An 11,133-nucleotide genomic window follows, 5' to 3' on the forward strand; every position below is an offset into this window, starting at 1 on the left:
TTCGCGTACCTAACATTACGACGCATTACCTACAATATTGGTTGCCATGGAACACGTGCTCGAAACGTTACGTGCGCTTTGTGAAACTCACAGTACACAGTGCATGGCAAACCTCTGTAATTAAAGTCGTGGGCGAAGTGGCGAATGCTGGATTTGATTCTGTGAACCCATATGTCATGGGCGAATTGAATGTGTCAAGAAGGTCAGTGTTATACAACAATTGCATGTTCATTCACTGAAGTGTCTTACACATGATAAAACCGCCTGTGTCATATAGACAGAAGGTGGCAAAATGGCTTAAAGGAAAAGATAATTTTCGATTGTAAAATCCACGAATATGACTTCCGGAATAGTATTTGCTATAGTAATATGGTACCTAGACACATGTCGTCTTCCATCATTGTCAAAGCATGTCACCCAGATGAATTATAAATGCATCTTGTAGCTGAAATGTCAGATGGATAGGAAATGGGACTTGTCAAGGATTTTGATCAGCAAAGAACTTCATCACTATTTGACATTACACTATTATTCGTCCTCAAAGGTTCCAGTACCATCGGTCGATATATGGCGGTTGTCACTGGGGGGGGGCGAGATAATGGTACCGATGGAATGGTATCGAATCGTCCACTGCATCGCCTAAGGTACGCACTGTCCCTGCAATAATCTTTTAGATTATCAGCCGTTGAAAATCGACAAGCGTTCGATGTTGAAAAATTCGGTCAAGTGCTTGAAATTCAGAAGTAATACCTGACCAAGAACAAATCTACAACTCCGCTTCTGCTACACTGATTTGTACCATTGTTATATTTTCCGTTGGCTAATCATAGCAATGTCAATGCCGAATCTTTATTATTGTTTCGTCTTTCCTATCAATATGTTTTGCGAAGATTGTGTTACTATATGTATTCTGGATCGAATCAAGTTACTCTTTTACCTGAGAAAAATCACGCAGTAGAAAAGATTTAAATCGTACGCTCTCCATATTGTCGCTGCTACCTGACGCGGATCACACAATGCGATTGTGACACTATGTGTGACGTCATTCCAGTGCCTCAACTTTGGCTCACTGCCAACAGCTTGTGCTTTGACATGTACATTGGTGGTTAGTCCAGTGTACTTACTCTGCATGAGTGTCCCAAAAGACTGGCCAGATCGTAAGGGGGAAGACCAAAGTACACAGAAAATAGATTTATCCTGTTGTTAAGAGTGTAAAACTACTACAGTACCAAATTAAATTAGTACAGATACATAGTGGATAACTTGTGTTTGAAAAATGCAAATGAGGGGTTGAAGCCTAATCATCCGTTCGTGACAACACTGTAAGAACTGAATGCAAATTTACAGCCTGAAGCACTGTATAATGTTAGAGTAAATCACGTTGAAAATATTTTACACCATTTTACAGCGCAATTCTGCACCAATGTGGTGTAATTTTACTCTAGTGGATGTGTATTTACAGCATTGTTTGTAATGTGTAATTGTTTGTAGTGGTTTGACCATTTACAGCGCACTTTGCTGTAAATGTACATTGGTTTTCTTGATAGATATGTAGATTTTGTTAACCTGCAATGGAGTTAACTGATTATTTACAATGATATATGTGGAAAAATGCTATTATTTGGGGTGTAAATATTAAATAGCACATCTTGTAAATCTACAGTGAAAAGAACTGGTCATAAAATTGCCAGCATTTTTCACTGTAAAATTACAGCGTAATTTGTTACAGTGTAGCATATTGCATAAAAGCTACCTATTTAGGGTGAATGCGACTGAGTCCTCTGACACCTAAACCTTGACATGCAGATCATTTGGATCTTATATTGACTGTACCTATATAACTTGTATTTTGTGAAGAGACTTAATTGAGTCATATTATAAATCCTAAATACAGCCGCGTTTGGGCAAGTATGAGACTTGGTACTGCTGACTTACACTTTGATATTGGTAGATTTGCGAATATCACACCTTCAGATAGAAAATGTTCTGTGTGCTATCGAAACCTTGGTGAACGTCAGTTTCATTTCATTTTTGTATGCCCAATGTACGTGGACTTGTGTCGTGAACATTTTACCAATGATTTTTTGTCAAACAGAATATTACACAGTTTTATTCTACTGATGATAAGTGCGTCTTTAAGTCCTCTAAATTAATTGGCTAAGTTCCTGTTACCTATCTCTAGAGAGGCGCACTAAATGCGCTTAATGTCAACAGTATGGAAACTATTGTCGCAAAGATAAACTGTGTACAGACATTTTGAGTTAAGGTGAATTGAAATTCAAGGAAACCGACAGCTACGCAACACTGAACACGAGAATCACCTGTACTGTTCCTGCCATTTCAGTAGCACTCGAGGGGCTCTGATTTCACCGCACATATATGGTTACACAAGTTATCTCCCCTGTTGCAAAGAATCTCTTGGACATGTTGGAATCTTCCTCTATTAAGAATTCAGTTTTATTGACTCTGCTTTCGAACAAGTTGATTAAAGAAGATTTAGAGACTGACAAGCTTCAATATACATACAATCCTAAGCAGAATTTCACAAAATGAATTGCAAGCAAGTCTCTCGATAAATGGTGTAGTCCTAACTCATTTTTCATTTCAAAAAGCTATAGGTTTGATTGTTAACGATTCTGTTCCCCTTTCGTTCTGTTTTTCTTCTTTTGATCTTTGCTTGCTGTACGTTCAACCATTATTGACCAATCATAGGCCATGCTCATTAGCACCTTGTGAGCTAATGTATTGAAAGAGTGTAAGATAAAAGTGGCCTGGGTTGTTCAAAATGCATGCTTGATAGGCTAGTAATAAATTCGTGATTTCAACTTAACTTTAACGCTTAAAAAATTTAAAATATTTTAGCCCAATCATAGCAAGCCAATGTACTACGCATGTACTTCGTCTAATTCCGTATGACGAAAAAACATTAGAGACGTACATGGGCACATCTCACTGTGCAAGATCATACTAAAAATACAACGATTAATGTTGGTCCATTCCCAAATTCCTTTTTCCATCTGCAGTTGGAATCTGTGCAGCGTTTAAAAAAGCGTATGAGTCAGCAATGATCCATCCAGATCACATCGTATTTGGTAGGGATATATCATCTTTGCTTATTAATGTTCTAAAACAAGGATGTAATGCATGTCTAATAAATTTATTTGAATGTTTTTTTTGTTTGTTTGTTTTTTTTTTGTTATTTTGTTGTTTTTTTATTGGTGTTTTACGCCGTACTCAAGAATATTTCCCTTATACGACGACGGCCACCATTATGGTGGGTGGAAACGGGGCAGAGCCAGGGGGAAGCCCACGACCATCCGCAGGTTGTTGGCAGACCTATTTGAATGTAAATTTGTTATTTACATCCTAACACAAGCCTTTCATCTGAATTATGATAATATTTATGAATATCTTCAAAGTCCCAGGATTATTGCCTCCAAACAAGTAAACAAATGGTTTCTGTAAAGTTTAACCAAATCATACACTGCCATTTAGGGATAACATTTTCAATCAGGGAAACGCTTGCCTTGAACAGTCTTAATATCTGTGTATCAGACATTAAGTCAAGCCTTAATATGTGTTTAGATTCATTGATTTCGGGGGTGGGGGGGGGGGGGCAGGTCCTCCGTGGCTCAGTCGGTTAAAGCGCGGCGTAATGACCCAGGAGTCTCTCACCAATGCGGTCGCTGTGAGTTTCAAGTCCAGCTCATGCTAGGTTCCTCTCCGGCCGTACGTGAGAAGGTCTGACAGCAACCTGCGAATGGCCGTGGGTTTCCCCCGGGCTCTGCCCGGTTTTCCACCCACCATAATGCTGGCCGCCGTCGTATAAGTGAAATACTCTTGAGTACAACGAAAACACCAATCAAATAAATCAAATAAATAAATCATTGATTTCGTTTTCATTTGGCAACTAGTAGTACTACACCGGTGCATTTAAATTAGACTCACGAGACACAAAAAACATGAACTGAAGAAACGCCACGATAGCCAGAAGGCACGTACAATTCAGCGAAAAAGCAGTTTTACATTTGAATCTGTCAGAGAATGCGTTTCGCCCACATGCTATCATTCTTGTCCAAACGACATACCCATAAAAGAGACTCGTCGTGATACGACTTCAGTACTGTCAAAGTGGCGTTTGGTCATCTCTATTCACTCACAAAAGCATTTATTTTATTGGTGTTTTACGCCGTACTCATGAATATTTCACTTATACGACGGCGGCCAGCATTATATGGGAGAAAACCGGGCAGAACCGGGAGGAAGCCCACGAACTTCCGCAGGTTGTTACCAGACCTTCCCACGTACGACTCACAAAAAGGGGTAAGAGTCTTATTGGTTTTGTAAACAAACTTCTAGAAAACCTGTAGCTATGAAGAGCCTTTCTTGCCTAAAGTACTCCGGCTCTAAGCCGTGTTGTTTTCTGGAAACGTATTCCGCGTGTATTATAAGAGAATAATGGTAATTTCACCTTGCACCCATGCTGACATTACGCGAAACAGGGCGTCGCTAAGTCCATGACGTATTACACTCAAGCGGTTTGCCAGACTAGTATCGCAACATGTTTGAAAGCTCCCAAATGAAGGTGCTATTCAAACAAAGATTCCTGTATTAGCGCATATCTCCTGACAGGGCTCTCAAAGGGACATTACTCCTGACTACAAACGTCACAAACCAGCTAATGACTGCGGTATAGAAAGTATAGATCAATATACTTGGTATTAGGCAGCCAGTCAGAACCGATAACTACTGTCTCTCGGTGGCCTGTCAGCCATTGTATCAGGCTAATTTCATCCACTGGCCGGGCTTTTTGTAACGTGTATTGTTCTCGATATGTGAATAACAGTAATGCTGCAGTACACAAATACCCGTACTAATAAAATCATCCAAGTTTTTGAAACACACGCTGTTCAGTTTCTCAATTTTATGTTCTGGTAACTGATGTTAGAGGTAAGAATGCTCGTGCATCAAATCATTCTGATTTCCAGTCTGTTCCTGTTCGTATCCACGGCTTCGTGTGTTTAATTAATCGTTGCTGTAGATATTTTACAGAGTTAACATTATTTATTTATTTATTTATTCACTACATACTTCAAAAACCAAATCGATTCTATCTTATAAATCACCAACGCGTAGCGCATTGGATTGATTGTTGCTTTAATTTATTTATTCATTTGATTGGTGCTTTATGCAGTACTCAAAAACATTTCTCTTATACAGCGGCGACCAGCATTATGGTGGAGGGAAACCGGGCAGAGCACCGGGGAAACCCACGACCATCAGCTGGTTGCTGTCAGACTGTTTCTTCAATAACACCATGTATAGGCCACATCATGCCGCCATGACAATATCATCGCTAACAGATACATTATAGCGCTCCGGTTGTACGTGGTTATGTCTCTGTCGTGGTTTTCACCCATGCTCTGTCCGATTCCCTCCCGCCTTATTGCTGATCGCCGTTCCATAAGTGGAATATTCTTGAGTACGCCATAAAGGTCCAATCAAATGAACCATGTAAATAAATAGCAGACAAATTTACTGGTGCTAAAATGCCACAGGTAACCATATTGTGCTCTATACGTCTGTAATGCTTTGGGATAAATCACGTTGCACCGTCAGGCCTTTGGGTCTTTCAAAAGAGTGCTTTTCAAGGGAGATAACTCGTTCACACTACAACGAAATTAAAATAGCCAAATCCCTGGTTTATCCCAGACAGTCAACACGATGAGCGGCAGATCAATAACGTTCTGTTTTTAGCTCAGCAAAAACATAGACGGTTGCTGACTCAGCGATTGTCGCCGAGCGTTGTTCTGTTCACTGCATCAGGGCTAATTTCGCTTTAATCAAGTGGCTCGCACTCTTTCCACGACGCTATTGCGTCGGCAATCTTGTACTCGGCAAAGCAGGGAACCCGTGGGAAAACTGGACGTAAACAACTTCCGTTGTCCGTGTGAGATTGGATTACTTAGACTTAGAGCATAAAAAAGGATTACTTCTGATCACGAAAAGAAGAATACATTTATTTCCTGCACCTTGTCCTGGACACTTCTTTGTTTCTTTAGAGACTAACTTTCAGTAACACTTGGTCATTTTACGACAGGTTTAACAGGCCTGGGCGAATGTTGAAACCATGATGCACCGCTCATTTATAGCATAGCGACAGGGGACAGTAATTTTTACTACTATGCATCACATTTTACAACGTTAAGCCACAGTTCGGTCATAGCCTAGTGACAGCGGACCGATCAATACTTAGTCTATTACATTGTGTATTATAACGCCAAGCCATCACTCAGTCATAGCATAGCAACAGACAGTCGATCAGTACTTAGCCTATTTAAGTCACACTTTATAACTCCAAGCGATCACCCAGTCACAACATAGTGACAGCGGGCCGATCAGCTTATTTATTTATTTATTTGACTGTTGTTTTACGCCGTACTCAAGAATATTTCACTTATACGACGGCGGCCAGCATTATGGTGGGTGGAAACCGGGCAGAGCCCGGAAGAAACCCACGACCATCCTCAGGTTGCTGGCAGACATTCCCACGTACGGCCGGAGACCGGCCGATCTGTCCTTACTCTATTACATCATATCCTATAACGCCAAGCCAACACCCAGTCACAAGATAGTGACAGCGGACCGATCAGTTCTTACTCTATTACATCATATCTTATAACGCCAAGCCATCACTCAGTCACAACATAATGACAGCGGACCGTTCTGTGCTTACTCTATTACATTGTGTATTATAATGCCAAGCCATCATTGAGTCACAACATAGTGACAGCGGACCGACCAAGTATTAAATAACGCTAAATGTATTAAGTACTATTACTTCACATTTGATGCCGCCTGGCTATCTCCTAGCCACAGCATAGTTACAGGGGTCTACTCCGTTTTCGTCATATACATACTTAACCACTATGGTAACGTGAGAAATTTTTGAGCATGGCGGTAAAACTAATCAAACAAGTGTCAGTCGACAATAATGTGGACAACTTCCAAGGCAAGGAATGTGACAAGGTTTTTCGAAAATAAATAAAGTAAATAAAATACCGCCCAAAAGGAAAAGCATTCTAATACCTCGGACATCGGGGCAAGCAGCTTTCCAAATGACAATGCTATTAACCTCTGTGTTGCCGCCAGTTTAACTGTGTTCATATAATCGTACGGCTGACAATCCACTAATGGGAGTGTCAAAAAACACGGAACGGCATTAAGTCATCACCACATCCAGGCTTCAGGGGATTTAGTGGAAATGCTTGTAATCCATGCGTCCGGTTTTAGAGGCGACTATATTTTCATTTCATCGTGTCATTAACTGGGTAAATGTGTGATTAAACCATCCGATAATGACTGACTGCCTTCCAAGGGCACGCCTTTCTCCAATGCAGCAGAGCAAAATGTTCTTAAAACTAGCAACTGAATTTTCAATAATAAATATTAACTTGGACATGGAGATAAATCAGACTTTGGTGAAGTATCACTAAAATATTCCTGAAAGTTAAAGCCACCAGTAGAGAATCAACAACAATTTTCTAATTGACTACAAATTCGGGCGAATCGATGGTCACATATTTCCTATTTCACATACTGGCTTAGGTCATTCAGCTATTTTCCTCAAACGAAAGACAATATTGGAATCGAATCAATGGCAGCGTTATATTTTTCAATCCTACAACAGATGGTTTAAATCAAAAAGACACTCAAGATACCAACTGACCATCAAAAGACGGCACCTGTAGCTCTCTCAGACTGTTTAGTGCTTGGGGGCGGGAATAAAGCTGGGATAAGTCACGAGCTAAGGCCTTCCGCTTCCGCCCTTGCAGGTTATGGTTCTGTGATAATAATGTTAGCGTTAGTCCGCCGGGGGCGTTGTCTGGCACCTCTACGGTGGTCAGCGATACTTGTATTTGGTAGTATCTCGTCACTCTAAAACGGATGGTAACAAACAGACACGGACAGTTTAGCACGAAGGTTGTGAAAGATGTGCACATGCTAGACGATAGATCATAATCCAAAACGATGACAAGCAGTAGGATATGGTACCAAGTAATTCGGAGATAAATTGTGGCGTGAGGCTCAGCAGTGTTTTAATTCTGGTGCGTTTAGGGTTTTAGTCCCTAGTACATTATATCGCACCCCAGCGCGGCGCAATGACTCAGGAGCTTCTAACCAATGCAGTCGCTGTGAGTTCAAGTCCAGCTCGTGCTGGCTTCCACTCCGGCCGTGCGTGGGAAGATCTGTCTACAACCTGCGAATGGTCGTGGGTTTCCCCCGGGCACTGTCCGGTTTCCTCTCACGGTAATGCTGGCAGCCGTCGTATAAGTGGAATATTCTTGACTACGGCGTAAGTGAGTGAGTGAGTGAGTGCTTGCGGTTTAACGTCGTACTCAACAATTTTTCAGTCATATGACGACGAAGGAATCTTTAGGGTGCATGTACGTGTAATGTGCCTCCTTGTTGCAGGACGGATTTCCACCGCTCTTTTATTTAGTGCTTCTTCACTGAGACGACTTACCGAAGGCAAGTAAGCCGCCCCGCCCGAGCCATTATACTGATACGGGTCAACCAGTCGTTGAACTATCCCCTTCATGCTGAACGCCAAGCGAGGAAGTTACAACTTCCTCTTTTAAAGTCTTAGGTGTGACTCGATCAAGGATTGATCCTGGATCTACCGGTCCCGATACTACGGCGTAAAACGCCAATCAAGATAAATACACAGATAAATTATATCGCACCACTCGAAGTGGATAAGCTAAATGAGGATTACAGAGGCACATTCATGGAAGCATAATTTGGCCGCAGAAAGTCGTTCCTTGAAAATATAGTCTCCTCCTTGAATCCAGCTCCCTATTACTCAGTTGCGGCTTTATATCAATTTAGGTCAGAATACAGCACGGACTATGAGTGTTCACAGAGAAATATGTTTGTTGATAAGTTTCATTATATTTGACAGATGCAATTAAGCGTGCTTTAATGAGTGTACTACGAGCCACTTTCCTAAGCCAATTTGTAAACACCGCTGATAGATGATACAATTATTAGCAAGTCTAAGGTAGAAATATAAATATGGGGAAAGCACTTTTGCACATCATTGGAGACGGTGGGTATCTCCCCGGTCTCTGTCCGATTTCCTCCCAACCATAATGCTTGCCGCTATCGAATAAGTGAAATATTCTTGAGTACGGCGTCAACACCAATCAAATAAATAAATAAATCATTGGGGATAGGCTTGAGCAGCTGTGGTGCTGCCTTGCCCTATGTAATTATTCCAAATTCGGAAGAAATGACATACATTCTTGTTGAAAGTCATCCACTTTAAGCATCGTTTTGAAAACTCTACAGGGAATTAAAGCAAATACCTTTCCCTTTGTGATCACACCTTGTCAACCATCCCCGCGTGACTGCCATAAGATGTCAGACACTGTAGCTAGCACAGCAGGACTTTGTGAGACATTGAACAAACATATCGTTACAATCAGTGTGTAATCTTACCAATTTTATGATCCGTTTGTATACGATATAAATTGTCGGTCACTGAGCTAATACTAGACATACCTTTGTTCCGTGGACACAATTGGTTGTGTACACCGAACTCTTCTATATAACAGTATTAGAGTGTTGTGGACAATATACCTTAAGTACAAAGCTGGACCTGTTCAATAGGTCCTCCTGGGAGATGGATACCAGATATTATCATCTATGGCGGAGCCTTGGGACCAAAATGTACGATGAATGGATTCATGCCGTCAAATGTACACCAACCTAATCCGAACTACAGAAGAAAATGCCCTTACAGATCAGTATGTGACTAAAAGTATTGAACCCCGATAACCTTGTTCATTTTATTCATTTATTTATTTCTTTAATTTATTTTTATCTATTCACATATTATTTTATTTATTTATTTTACTGCTGCGGCAAGGTGTACTCGATAATATTTGGTATATTTAATTCAAAAGAAGGCTGTTTGATTCATTTTAGGCAGAAACTTGAGCTAGGATGAATTCACTGTGATTCACCTAAGCTAGGGATGGATTTCAGCCAGCCCACCTCAATGAACAAAGGCTTCAATCGTCTTCTCGGACGAACCTTTTACAACGCTAGGCCAGCAAGAGTACAACTTTATCCTTGCCACTTCGCAGTTGGGCTTTGGCGCTGTAGTTGATGGTGAAATATATTTGTTTATTTGACAGTTGTTTGCAAGAAGATCTTAGTTAAATCGAAAATAAAAACAGACTTACAATACATAGATGAACCAGCTCAAATTTCAGGAACGTCCATTATGATGGACGGTTGGTATACGAATATCAGTTTTGGCGCTGAGATGAGACCAATAGCGGCGGTAACAACAGACACAGTTCAGCCATCAAAAATGACAGAATGATTTGCTAGAAGCTGATCTCAAAAAGTCAATAATGACGTTTATTTTCGTTGATTTTACTAATGGAACGCATATGAAAACAAAAAGACAGTGACCAAGAATACGATTCCGCAGACAATCGTCAATATATTATTTTTCTTTGCTTTCCACATAAAGTGCGAAATGACAACTAAGAATCATTAAGCCTTCAAATGAGTTAAAAGACTACTGTATTTTCAAACGACAAAATAGCTCAGTCTTGGTTCCTTTTCACCGTGGATAGCGCCGACAGTCGTCTGGTTTCAACGATGGGGCGATGTTCGACGGACAGCGAAGGTAGAAATTTCATTCTAGTAAATTAGGTTAAAGTTGTGCCCCATTGCCAGCTGGTCTAATTCCGAGGCTTGGGTGAATAAATATGACCAAATGCAAGGTTCTGCCGTCACATCAAGCTACTGGCGGTCTCGAGACAACGGGAGGAGGAGATGGGAAAATAGAATTACGGTGAAATGGCGTCTAGTGAAGTAGTGTACAGGCTGATTGAAGCAGCTGTGTAAGTGACTTAGTTTGGCCACGCTCTGGAATAATTCAACATGTGATGCGCGTATATGTCACTCGGTATTTGTACCTGGTACAAGGTCAGCTTTTATTGATTCCTTTCTGATTTGTTAACAACGTTTTGTTTAATATGTTTTGATGCCATTATATATACTGTTAAGATGTATGTTTGGTTGAATTAGTAATTATTGCGGTCATAAATC

This window comes from Liolophura sinensis, chromosome 2 (assembly GCF_032854445.1).
Source record: "Liolophura sinensis isolate JHLJ2023 chromosome 2, CUHK_Ljap_v2, whole genome shotgun sequence".
Classification (NCBI taxonomy): domain Eukaryota; kingdom Metazoa; phylum Mollusca; class Polyplacophora; order Chitonida; family Chitonidae; genus Liolophura; species Liolophura sinensis.